Source organism: Triticum aestivum, chromosome 7B (assembly GCF_018294505.1).
Source record: "Triticum aestivum cultivar Chinese Spring chromosome 7B, IWGSC CS RefSeq v2.1, whole genome shotgun sequence".
Taxonomy (NCBI): domain Eukaryota; kingdom Viridiplantae; phylum Streptophyta; class Magnoliopsida; order Poales; family Poaceae; genus Triticum; species Triticum aestivum.
In genome coordinates this window covers 280356504-280369739 of record NC_057813.1, presented here as the reverse complement: position 1 = coordinate 280369739, position 13236 = coordinate 280356504, and positions in this window count along the sequence as shown.

The following is a 13236-nucleotide window of genomic DNA, read 5'->3' as shown; positions in this document are numbered from 1 at the left end:
TTGCCGGGTGACCGCCAAGGTCCTCCGTGGTTCCCTTGGAGCCATTCAAGAACAAAGTATTTAAGCTCAAGAGACAAGGCCCCGGCAAGAGGAGCTTGCCGGGAAGGCCAGCCAAGGCATTTCAAGGAACTTGCTGCGACGCGCCGCGCGTCCCGGCAAGGCCCGGTGAGCGACAAGCTCCCGGACCCGACAAGACAACGACCGCGGCAAGGCACCTGCCGCGACAAGTGGCCACTCTGTTCCCACGCTCCAGCGCATCCACCAACGTGTCGCTCTGGGGGCCTTTCCAGGCGCGCGTGGCATGAGGCCGTGCAGCCAGCGGTGCGCGGTGGCATGCGAAGCTGACAAGATCGCTATCGTGGCGAGCGGTGGCGCCCCTGACGGTCCTTTTCTGCACTGTTTGGGCTACACAGGTTGGCATTTAATGCCCTTGCCCCCTGCCGTCAGGGTTAGGTAGGAAACACTGTACAGGCAGCTGTACCAACCACCTCTCTTTTTACATTTGTACCCTTGTCTACGCTGCCACCTGTCGGTGACCCCTTTAGCGTATAAAAGGAGGCCCACGCGCAATGTAGAAGGGGTTTGGATCGTTCGGAAGCCAGGAAAACACTTAGCTCTCTCTCGAGCAAGAACACAATACAATCAAACAAGCAGCAGTAGGAGTATTATCTCTACGGAGAGCTCAGAAGCTGGGTAAACTGCTCGTGTGCTTCGCCTCGATCCGCTCTTCGTGCGACCTCCGCCCCCCGCCGAACCGAAAGGGGCCACGGTCCGCCGGCCCCATAGGTGTCCGTGGATCAGTTTCCCCGACACAATGGATCCCTTCGTGAGGGGGCTCATGTTTTACTATGGGCTGGAATTTCACGACTTGGCTCAGGAGTCCATCCTCCACATCTCATCATTCATTGTCGTCTGCGAAGCCTTCCTCCGCACTACCCCTCACTTCGGCTTGTGGCTCAAAACCTTCAATGTGTAGCCAAAGATGATTGCGGGGCGTCAGGCAGAGTGCGGCGGGGCGGTTATAAACAAGAGGGCCGATGCTCTATGGCCCAATGGCTCTTTTCAGGAGGAGCTCGGTTTGTGGGAACAGGAGTGGTTCTATATCACCGCTCCCAGGGGCAGCAGGCAGAGGCCTACACTTGTCTTTCGCCCGGGCCCTCCACAACGGCTGACGTCATGGGTCAACAAAGGGCTTGACTGGGGGTCGTCCAAAGATGTACCCCTGTTGCAGGGCCGGATTTGAGACCTCCAGGAAGGGGAGATCAGTATGGTCGTAGTGACACAGGTTATGGTAATTCGGCGCCTTCTGCCCTGCAAATGTTGCCCCCTCCGTTCATGGGTTTGACACCCGTGGAGATGTACGAACTGTTCTTCGGATCACAAGAGATGCGTCCGGACTTGACCGAGGACGCTGGCCTAAGCTGCAATCGCCCGGATACTAAAGTAAGTAGCCCTGTGTCCGGACACATTGTCCATTTATTTATCATGGGTTTGCCTTTTAACCAGCTATCCCTTGAAGAGGAGTGGATAGCGCAAGCAAAATTGATACGGTGTCCGGCCCCCCTCCCTGAGACCACGCCGGATCCCGTGTTAATTAAAATGTTGGTGGTTGCACCTTCGGAGGAGGGCAAAGGGGGGCACAGGGAAACTATCACCTCTACCAAGGAGGCTTGCAGTAAGGGGGGAAACAAGGGTCCCTCCCTTCAGGGGGAGAAGAGGACCGCTTCCAAAGACCGGGAGGCCAAGGCCTCAAAGCGGGGAAGGAAATCACCGGAAGGTCCCGTGCCGGGAAGAGCCCCAGCCGCACAGTCTCCCCAAAGGAATCAGCCCTCTAGCGAGCCGTAAGTAAAAAAGGGGGGTTTTGTAATAGGGGACATCCCTACTTTATTTCGAAGGTTAACCGAAGTTTTCAGCTTGTAGTTCGGATCTCAGCCCTTCTCAGCAGAGCTCATCTTCGGGGGACCTTCGTCTGGAGATGATGGAGAGCGAAACGCCTCCATCTGCCGCCCCGTCGGGCGGGGCGGACGACCCTGAGGTGTCATCATGGAGGGTCTCCCCGAGTCCAGCGGGGCCGGGGAGTTCGGCACCCACTGGAGTACGGCCGGTGGAGCTGCAGGATTTGCTCGAGAGGGCGTCTATCTCAGAAGATCACCGCACATTAATGAGTATGGTGATTGAAAGGATCTCATCCGCCGAGAGCGGGTTGTATGAGGCCGTCGGAAGCTTGCTGACGGGGTTTGAGGTACGCAAAAAACGACATACCTTTTGACAGTTTTGCACATGGAGTGCGCCCTGTATAGATAGTAGCCCCTGAGACTTGGTATGCTGTCGAAAGTGACAGCGTGCCGAGGATCATAATCTCAGTTATAGAATGTCGCCTTTCCTATGCGGGTGGTGGAACGATCAGTGGCCAGCCGGACTGATGGAGCTGCCGAGCTGAAGCGGCAACTCGACGTTGTGGATGCGAACATCGCGCTGGTCAATAAACAACTTGATGAGTCACAAGGTAAGTGGTTGCTCTGTGGTCACCGAGTAAGGGAGCTGATGCCCGTTCCTTACAATTTGTATGCGTGATGCAGATGGTGCCGCTGTTGTGGAAGACCTTCGAGCAGAGCTTGCTCGAGCCAAGGAGCAAGCCATGAAAAGTGATGCGGCTGCCTCGAAGGCAGTGGAAGAGCTAAAAGCCGAAAAGACTGTTCACTGCCGAAGCAGGGAGGAGATGGCCGGAATGGCCGTGAAGTTAAAAGATGCTTCCGACCGCTATGAGGTTCTTGAAAGAGAATGCTAAGCGGAGCAAGAGGACCTGAAGAAAGCCGTCGCCGAAGCCAAGGATGCCCGTAGTGCGATGCGGGCTATGAAGGAGGAACTGCGTCAGGCCGGAGACATTGCGGCTGGAAAGCCCTTTCTGCTGCGTAGGAAGTTCACGGATCTGAAGTATGCTCAGTTGGGCCAATTGTGTGGTGCGGAGGATCCTTATCTGGATTTGGCGGCGAGTGCGGCAGACGCAGTCGTGCACTTCCGAAGCCAGAAGGATCACGAAATGGAAGAGCTTTTCTGGTCTCAATTCCATAGTCCGGAGTGTCCACTTCCGTTGACTGATCGGTTGGCGGAGTGGGCTGAGCTGAATAGGTTGTCCGGACTTGCCATGACGGATGTGGTGGGTCATCTGTGGCCAGAAAGGCCCAAGCCGGAGAGTTATTTTGGCTTGTTGCAGCAATTCCTTGGGGCGGTGACGCATATCGAGGTGATGAAGCGGTCGGCATGCATAGAGGGTGCACGGATGGATCTTTCCCGTGTTAAGACATACTGGGCGGAGATGGATGCCACCGCTGTTGCATCCCAGGGTTTGGACAAAAGCCGATTAACCGCCGAGCACTATTTTGAGGAAGTCCTGCAGGGCGCTCGCTTAATAGAGTCGCAGTGCTCGAAAGATGTTATGTTCAAATGACGTGTATGATTTGTGATATCATGTTTAGAATGTAACAACTTTTTATACTTGTGCGTTCAAGTATTGAACTATCTCCTGTGCAGCCGTATATGTATGTATAACCTGAAAGATGGCAGTCTTTGGCTTCAGCCCCCACGCACATGGTGCGGGGGTGTTTGCAAAAGAAAAGCGCTTTTTCACACTTAATCCAACGTCTTGGTCCTTTGAAGGAGGTGATAGCATAGCAAACTAGGAAACTGGACTATAATGCTTTATCCCTTTCACTTAGCCATAGGAGCTCGAAGGTGGGGCTACGATATAGCCCCTAGAGGCACCACGCTCTCCGAACTCGGGGCGCGTATGTGCCTGACCGGGAAGCGGTCCTTCGTCAAAGCGGGGGAATTCTAAAAATTCCAGTAGTTGATCGAGTGGTTGACCAGTCTCTCGCTATATCATGATAGTCAGTTTTCGGCTTTCTCTACTGAGGTGCTCGCCCGGCCGAACCGGGGCACAATCGCAGTAGTTCTCCTTGTGCCGCGTTAGCCGATGGAGCGGAACGTAAGGCAGCAAAACACAGGAGCCGGGCAAACCTAACATTTGACCAAAGACATGATTCGGAGCAGATGCATATAAGGCCTAACTCGAGATGCCGAACACTCCCTGAGGTATTCGGTCTTTATGATACCGGGCAGAACAATGCCCTAAGCCCCTAGTGTCCAGGTACGGGCAAGAACTTCTGACGCGGCCGATGCCAAAACGCCAGCCTCCTCCTCGGTTATGGTAGGAAACCGGGGGATGTGTATCAACAAGAGACAATAAGAAAGGTTTACTGTCACATCCCTAGCTTCAGGCATTGCTCTAGGTTAGCCTCAGGTGAGCATCATGTTTAAATTCAAATGAAATTGAATTGAGGAATTTTCAAAGCCTCAGAAACCTCCAAAAACAACCAACAATTAAATCTTCTCAAATGAGTCCAAGAAAATGTTCCTGTTATTCCATGGAAATATTGGTGAGAGGTAAAATTTAAATCAATATTTTTGGAGTCACAGAGATATTTATTCTGGCCATTTGAATTAATCCAATAACTATTTTTTTTGGATTTATATTTAATATATATTAAATATGACTCCAAATAATTCTGGAAGTTTGTGAGTGGCTTTGTATATATTTTAGCAAACCACATAATAAACTACAGAATTTTTTAAAATGGTTTAGTATTTTACTAAACTAAAACAAAACAGAACAAAATAGAAAACAGAAATATAAAACAGAAAGCAGAGAGAGAGAAGGAATCTCACCTGGGCTTACCTGGCGGCCCAAGTGGCCGGCCCAGCCCACCTCCTCCTCCTTTGTCCTCTTCCTCCTCTGCCAGGAGGACGAGCAGAGGCGAGGCGTGTCGCTCGCCGACGCTGCCTCGGCCACCTCCTGCTTCCCCCCCCCCTAGCCACCTCCTGCTTCCTCCCTGGCCTCCCCAGCGACGCCCGGACGACGCCACGCGCCTCCCCGACCGCCCCTCACTCCCTCCCGAGCTCTCCCCCTCCTCTGTTTCTCTCTCCCTCTCGGACCCGAGCGGAGCCGCCGCCACCGACGAGCACCACCGCAGCCACCGTCTCCCCCTCGACCCCTCGCTGTGCTTGCGAGCTCCGCCACAACCCCCTCCACCTCCTCGTTGAGCTACGGACCTCCCGGACGTGCTGCAACGCCGCCACCATCGCCGTTTCCATCGCCGGCCGCCGAGGATCTTCATCGTCAATTCACCACCATCGTCGCGTCCCCGAGCCGGCTAACCACCCCTACGGCACCGCTGTGAGCTCCCACGCCTCCCCTCCCTCTTTTCCCCTTCGATTGCGCCCTGTAGCCTCGATTCCACCGGAGCCGCGAGCTCGGCTCCGCCGGCGATGTCGCCGCCGTCGTTGCAAGTCACCGAACTCGCGTCCGAGCACGACCTCGAGCTCGTGGATCTCCCAGGAGCCCGCCCGGCCTCTCAGCTCGCTCGCTCGCTAAGCGTAGCCCCGTGCCCGTGCTGGCCCGAACTCCGGTCGCCGCCGCGGACCCCGTTCCGGTGAGCTCGAGCCACCTCAGCCCCTGCCGTTTGCACAAATGGATGCGGGCGACTCCCAGCTACGCGTAGCTGCCCTCCGCCGGCCATTTGGTCGCCGGAGGAGGAATTCCGACCCCCTCCGCCGTCTCGGGCTTCACCGGCGACGAGCCGCCGGCGTGTTAGCCTCGGCTGACCAGGGGTTTGACCTCCCCTAGGTCCATGACAGGTGGGCCCGGCCCCCGCTAACTTTGGTTAAGTTAATAACTACTTTTAGTTAAGCCACTGACTCACTGACAGTAGGCCCCACCCCTGGTCAAACCCCAGTCAGCGCTGGGTTTGACCGGGATTAACTCCTGTGACACTGACATATGGGTCCCACAGGTCAGGTTTGACCTGGAGGTGCCCAGTTGACCCTGCTGACGTCACTGTGACGTGGGGCTGACGCAATAAGTATTTTCTGGATTTAATTTAATTCTGAAATTCCAGAAAATGCCTAAAACTTCAATAAATCATAGAAAATTAACCGTAACTCCAAATTAAATAATTTATATATGAAAAATTATCAGAAAAATTCAAGGAATCCATCTGTACCATTTTCATGCATGTTAGAACAACTTATAGCTGCTGTTTAGCACAAATCAATTAAAGGGCATTTAAATAATCACATATGGAGTTTGAATTTGAATCTTGTATTCAAACCAACTTCATTTAATCTGTTGCTAGTTGCATTAGCTCAAAACACATTCATATTGCCATGTCATGAGCATGCATCATATTGTGCATTGCATTGATTGTATTCCTTCTGTGTTGCCGGTATTTGTCCCCTCTCGATAGACGTGATACCGATGATGTGATCGTTGACACTGATGAAGACTCAATGTTATCTTCAGAAGTGCCAGGCAAGCAAAACCCCCTTGTTCATTCCGATACAATCCTACTCTCTCGCTCCTGCTCTCTTTTAATGCATTAGGACAACACTGATTCATCTGTTACATGCTGCGGTAGCTGAACCCCTTTATCCTCTGCATGACCTGTCATTGCCACAGTAAATAGATGAAACCCACTAGCATGAGTAGGAGTTGTTTGAGCCCTGTTGTGCCTACTCATTCTTGCTTGTTTGTCATGCCTGCTACTGCTTAGAGTTGAGTCAGGTCTGATTCATCGGGGATGAATCAGAGGCATGTGAACATGTCCTACTGTGTGTGAGCTAAGTGTGTGAACACGATTTGGTAAAGGTAGCGGTGAGAGGCCATGTAGGAGTACATGGTGGGTTGTCTCATTGTAGCCGTCCTCAGGAACTGAGTTCTGTGTTTGTGATCCATGATTCAGCTACTACCATACATTGGGCCCTGAAATATGACCCCGCTCGACTTCTTATTCACCCTTGTCCTCTGTCCAGGAGTTGCAAGTAGTTTCTGGTGTTTGTAGTATGCTGGAGGCCGTGGACAGCGCTGATCGTAGGGGTGGGCTGTGATGCGGTAGGCACGTGGCCGGGTAAACCGGGCGCCCGTTTGGTGTCACGGAACCCTGTTCACATCGTTTGGGGCTGTGAGCGAAACTCTGGCCGGATCTCCTCATGGATGGAACCCGAATAGGCGATAAACCTGGACTAGAGACTTGAGTGTTTAGGTAGGTCGTGGTCTACACCCACGTCGGCTTTCGCTTGAAGTCTGCCGAGCACATGTCGTGTGCAGACGCTAAGTGGTGGAAACATGTATGAAGAAGTACACCCCTGCAGGGTTAACATCATCTATTCGAATAGCCGTGTCCGCGGAAAAGGACTTCTGGGTTGCTTATATCAGTTCATAGACAAGTGAAAGTGGATACTCTAAAATACGCAAGATAAGCGTGAGTGCTATGGATGGCGTTCTCGTAGGGAGACGGAAGCGAATCCATAGTGGTGTATTGATATGGTGAATATTTTGACTCGTGTGCGCCACCTCAAAGAGTCGCTTGCAGTTGTAGTTCAGGATAGCCACCGAGTCAAAGCTGGCTTGCTACAGTTAAACCCCACCATCCCCTTTGTTGATAATGATGCATATGTAGTTAGTTCTGATGTAAGTCTTGCTGGGTACATTTGTACTCACGTTTGCCTATTTTATGTTTTTGCAGAGAGACTTCGGTCTCACTAGTAGTTTCGCATGGACTTCGACGTTTAGCTTGTTACCTCAGCTACGATCTTGTGCCTCGGCAGTATCTGGTAGATAGTCAGGCTTCTCAGCCTTTTTCATTTATAGTTGTCTGTACTCAGACATGATAGCTTCCGCTTGTGCTTTGACTTGTATGCTCTGATTGTTGGGTCATGAGACCCATGTTTGTAATATCTCTCTCCCCGGAGCCTATTGATTAAAATACTTGAGTTGTACAGTCATGTTGTGATGCCATGTTGTATTTGCACATATCGAGCATATTGTGTGTATGTTATTGAGATGCTTGGTATGTGTGGGATCTGACCATCTAGTTGTTTATCTTTAGTAGCCTCTCTTACGGGGAAATGTCTCCTAGTGTTTCCACCGAGCCATGGTAGCTTGCTACTGCTCCGGAACACTTAGGCTGGCCGGCATGTGTCCTTCTTCGTTCCTGTGTCTGTCCCTTCGGGGAAATGTCACGCGATGAATACCGGAGTCCTGTTAGCCCGCTACAGCCCGGTTCACCGGAGTCCTGCTAGCCCAGTGCTACAGCCTGGATTCACTCGCTGATGACCGACACGTTCGATGCTGGGTCATGGATGCCTGTCCCTGTAAGTCTATGCCACTTTGGGTTTACGACTAGCCATGTCAGCCCGGGCTCCTTATCATATGGATGCTAGCGACACTGTCATATATGTGTGCCAAAAGGCGCAAACGGTCCCGGGCAAAGGTAAGGCGACACCCGTGGGAATACCGTGCGTGAGGCCGCAAAGTGATATGAGGTGTTACATGCTAGATCGATGTGGCATTGAGTCGGGGTCCTGACAGCGTTGGTATTAGAGCTTGACTGCCTGTAGGATTACCAAGCCAAACTGGTCGAAGTTGAGTCTAGAAATTCTTAGTTATATGTAAGGGAATTGATTGTGGGATGGAACGTAAGGCTCTTTTTACTCCTTATACCTCATGGCCTTCTGATCTGAGTCATCATCTTCTCTTCTACGGGGATTAAGAACTAGGCTATCTCTTCATTCTATTAGGATCACGTGTTACTAATCCATAGGACTTATAAGATTGTTGGATTTAAGTCTCGTTTCAGTTCCCACTACTACTGTATGTTAATTATTGATCTCGAAACCTTGATATTGTGCTTCTGAGTGGTTATGCCACCATTTTTGTGAATGTCTCAAATCATTTCTGAGCATTTACAGCCGTTATGCTGTCCGAGTCATCCCAGGTTTCTAAGTAGTCTGATGCATTTGCAAATCCTTTCTTCCCATTTCATTGTTCCCATGGGCCAGATTAACCACACTAATCGGTGTGTTGAGGTAATTATTACCTCGACATATATGTTGGAATTATTTTTATGACCCTAGGTGTCTCAGGGGATCATCTAGTAGTCTAGCCATGATTTATGTTCCAGTGTGATGACTCTGGCCGTCATTATCGAAAGCATCCCGTGATGCCATTTAGTAGTAGGTATTCTATCCCTGGGTTTTGAACCCGAGATTCACCCTACTTGCTTCATGTTGATAGTTTTGCTCGTTCCTTTAGGATATTAGTAACCTTTGCGATAGTCCTTGAAGTCCGTGGTATCTTCTTCTTCCAAATACCATGAACTACTTATGGCAGAAGTTCCTCGTTGAACTGAAATATTACAACAGGATTATTCTTGAGGAGTTCTCCATTCATAAATCGTGACTCTGCCAGTTCTACCTTTCTGCATGGGTTATCCGAAAGAAATATGTTGAACTTGGTTCGACATACTAATCTATGCATCCACAACTCAGAAAATTATATGTTCCTTTGAGTTGTTCTCTTTAGTTGCATTCTGACCCTCGTCTATCAATTGATAGTCAAGATTATGTGTGCGTTCTTTTATCGATGCCTATTACTCTTGTGGTCCGTCAAGCCATTCTATCGCGGAATTACTTGGAGAAACAAACTCCAGTACCTCTTCCATATCCAGGATTGGGTCAAAGAAGTTGTGCTCCGCAGATCAAATTGCTAATCCAGCTTTTGGTTCTGCTCTACCTTGGAGTATTACATATTTTATATCGAGATTGTTAAAGGAATTGCACACCATCCCATGAACTCTTGGTACAGTGATACTTCTTGCCATCACTGTTCATTCCTCGGCCCTCGTGTTGATGCAACCGGAATACCGCCAAATGAATTGTGATGTGTGAAATCAATACGCCTAGCAACCTCGTTGCTGGGTAGTTAAAGGACAATAATTTCATTCTTAGCATGTTGGTTTTGAATCATCATTCTAAAGTTGATCATGTTACCTAGTCCATTCTCCTGGTTCACTCCTCGATCGATGAGTTAGGATTATTTCAAATCCTTGCTCTATTGATCATATCGTCTTGCCCTGAAAAGCAAGATTGTTCTCGAGCTTAGTAACATACCAGTGGTTCGTGATTTTCTGAATATCTTCTCAGAAGTATTACCGGGTTATTTCCTGACTGTTATGTTGGGCTTGTGATCAAGTTGGTTTCTTGTGAACCACCTTCTCTCCAAGAATCGGTGTTAGATATCCCTGAGCTAGTTAGTTAAGCTAAACAACAACTTGGAGGGTTGGAAGATAAAAGCTTGCCTGACTTAGTTCGTTCCAAAGGGATATTCTTGTGTAGTGTGTGTTGAAGAAAGACGGTATCTTCATCGATTGGTCTCTGTGATCAGTTGCTGGACCTATTGTCTTATCAATCCTTTGATTTGAGTGTGGGCTATCGTCAAATCAAGTCAGTACCAACGATGCTCGTAATGTTGTCTTATTCGTGGTTGATCCCTCGCGCATACACCATTACATCTTTGGTCTGACCAATGCTATCACTGTGTTCACTTAACTATGGAATTCCTTTTAGAAGGAAACCTAGATGAATTGTTGTTGAGCCCATTGACAACATCCTTATCTCCTCCATGATTTTGTTGGACATTAAGCTAGTGTTGGAAACTTTTGAAAGCATTTTCTTCATGCTAGCTCATGAAGTATTTGTTGATGAAAGGAGTGACTTCCTTTTATACACGTGCATTTGGTGAAAGTTGCCGCAGTGAATTTGAGAAAGTTAGTTTTGCTTCCTCTGGAATCATCCCAAGTCAGTCATGCATACGTGCGAAGTATTCTGTGGTCTGGAGATTTGCAACCTCCATTCTATATGTATATCCTAGCACACCAAGCCACTGATTGAGTTGTTCAAAGATAAAGGAGTCTGTCCAAGGTGAACTCTTTGGATTTCCACGCGTGGAGACTTCGATGTCATTAATGATGGTTCCCCACCTGAACTCGGTAGTATTTTGATGTAAGACTACCATGTGATAATGTTTGTCTGGGACAACATGTTCACATGTTTGTAGCAGAACCAGCTCATGTTTTGGAGCTTACTATCGTAGTTCATCCCCCGAGAATCCCGCAACGTTATCTCGTCGATTTGTGTTGCAAACTTCCGTTTTTCTTCCTAGACTCGATGAGTCTGGAATATCCTGACACCAACCAGATCTGAATCTCAGGCAGATATAATGGTTGTAACATTTCCCAAGAACTATAATATTGGTCCCTCAGAAACCGGTAATGTGGATGTCGTGGTCAACACACCCAGCCGGAAGACCTGTTATTAAAATATCTTGATTGAGGAAGTTGGCCACCTCCCCATAGGGATTTCGTAGGGTTTACTCCCTAGTTGCCCCTATGGATTTCTGTGTCCCGAAGTCCGACCTTTTACTTGATGTTCTAGATATCAAACCATATCTATGGGTGGATTACGCTAGCACATCAAGGAGAACATTAGAAGCGGAGTGCTAAATGTCTCTCGGTCGATCGTCCAGATTTTATTTCCTTGGCCCCGCCAAGGGTGAAATTTGAGAAGGTGTTATCTTCCTTTGCATCTGCATCCTCCATCACCATTCATCATGGTAGTAAGTTGTGTTACTGGATCCTTGACACGGATATTAGTAAAACCTTGATGATTATGGAAATGCTCAAGTTCTTGAGAGCACGCACAAGCGCTACGTCTTATCATCGGCACTAGCTGGGATTGCCCCAGATTTCCTCGGTTATGCTATAACCACTCCAACAGTGAATTCACTCTCTATTGTTGGGTTCTTCCCCAGTTACCAGACTCATTCCCAGCATTTGCATTTTGTTCCCAGCTTGCACCGCCAATGTGCCATTCTACCTTGGGTCTCTTCCATTTCCGGTGATAAGCAAATTCATCCATTACGTTGTTTTCAACAAGGTAATCCACATCATCCAAGTCCGAGTATGCCATTCTACCGACCCCCTCCAAATGATCGCTTGTGATTGCCTTAGGCTGGTATAAAGAGTTTCAATGATCTTTGAATCAAAGGTAATTCTTTTTGCCACTTAAGGGGATAATCTACGAATCACCCTCCTTCAGGATGTTTCGTCGTGGTATCATGGCAACTCAACTCCCCGCTACGTTGACAATCGTTTGCCACCCTCTTAAGCGTGAAATTGTTGTCTACCTAGTGAACCCTCGACATCTGTTCCACTCCATCCCTCTAGAGGTGTGCTTCGTCTCCCAGCTCAAGAGATGTTGCTATGTCTCATTCCGTGAGTTGTTCGATCTTCGCGAAGATCGACCCTTCTAGAGTCTCCTTCTTCCCTCCATGTCATGTTGACAGGAATTCTCAGAGCAAGACTTCAAGACGATGATGGTGATCGAATCAACGTTCCTATGAAGTGCAACCTGGATCGTGAAGATTATACTAGTTTGCATTTCCCCTTCATCCTACCCTACGCTTGAATCTCGAGATGAGATTCTTGTTTAGTGGGGGTGAGTTGTCACATCCCTAGCTTCAGGCATTGCTCTAGGTTAGCCTCATGTGAGCATCATGTTTAAATTCAAATGAAATTGAATTGAGGAATTTTCAAAGCCTCAGAAACCTCTAAAAACAACCAACAATTAAATCTTCTCAAATGAGTCCAAGAAAATGTTCCTGTTATTCCATGGAAATATTGGTGAGAGGTAAAATTTAAACCAATATTTTTGGAGTCACAGAGATATTTATTCTGGCCATTTGAATTAATCCAATAACTATTTTTTTGGATTTATATTTAATATATATTAAATATGACTCCAAATAATTCTGGAAGTTTGTGAGTGGCTTTGTATATATTTTAGCAAACCACATAATAAACTACAGAATTTATTAAAATGGTTTAGTATTTTACTAAACTAAAACAAAACAGAACAAAATAGAAAACAGAAATATAAAACAGAAAGCAGAGAGAGAGAAGGAATCTCACCTGGGCTTACCTGGCGGCCCAAGTGGCCGGCCCAGCCCACCTCCTCCTCCTTTGTCCTCTTCCTCCTCTGCCAGGAGGACGAGCAGAAGCGAGGCGTGTCGCTCGCCGACGCTGCCTCGGCCACCTCCTGCTTCCCCCCCTAGCCACCTCCTGCTTCCTCCCTGGCCTCCCCAGCGACGCCCGGACGACGCCACGCGCCTCCCCGACCGCCCCTCACTCCCTCCCGAGCTCTCCCCCTCCTCTGTTTCTCTCTCCCTCTCGGACCCGAGCGGAGCCGCCACCACCGACGAGCACCACCGCAGCCACCGTCTCCCCCTCGACCCCTCGCTGTGCTTGCGAGCTCCGCCACAACCCCCTCCACCTCCTCGTTGAG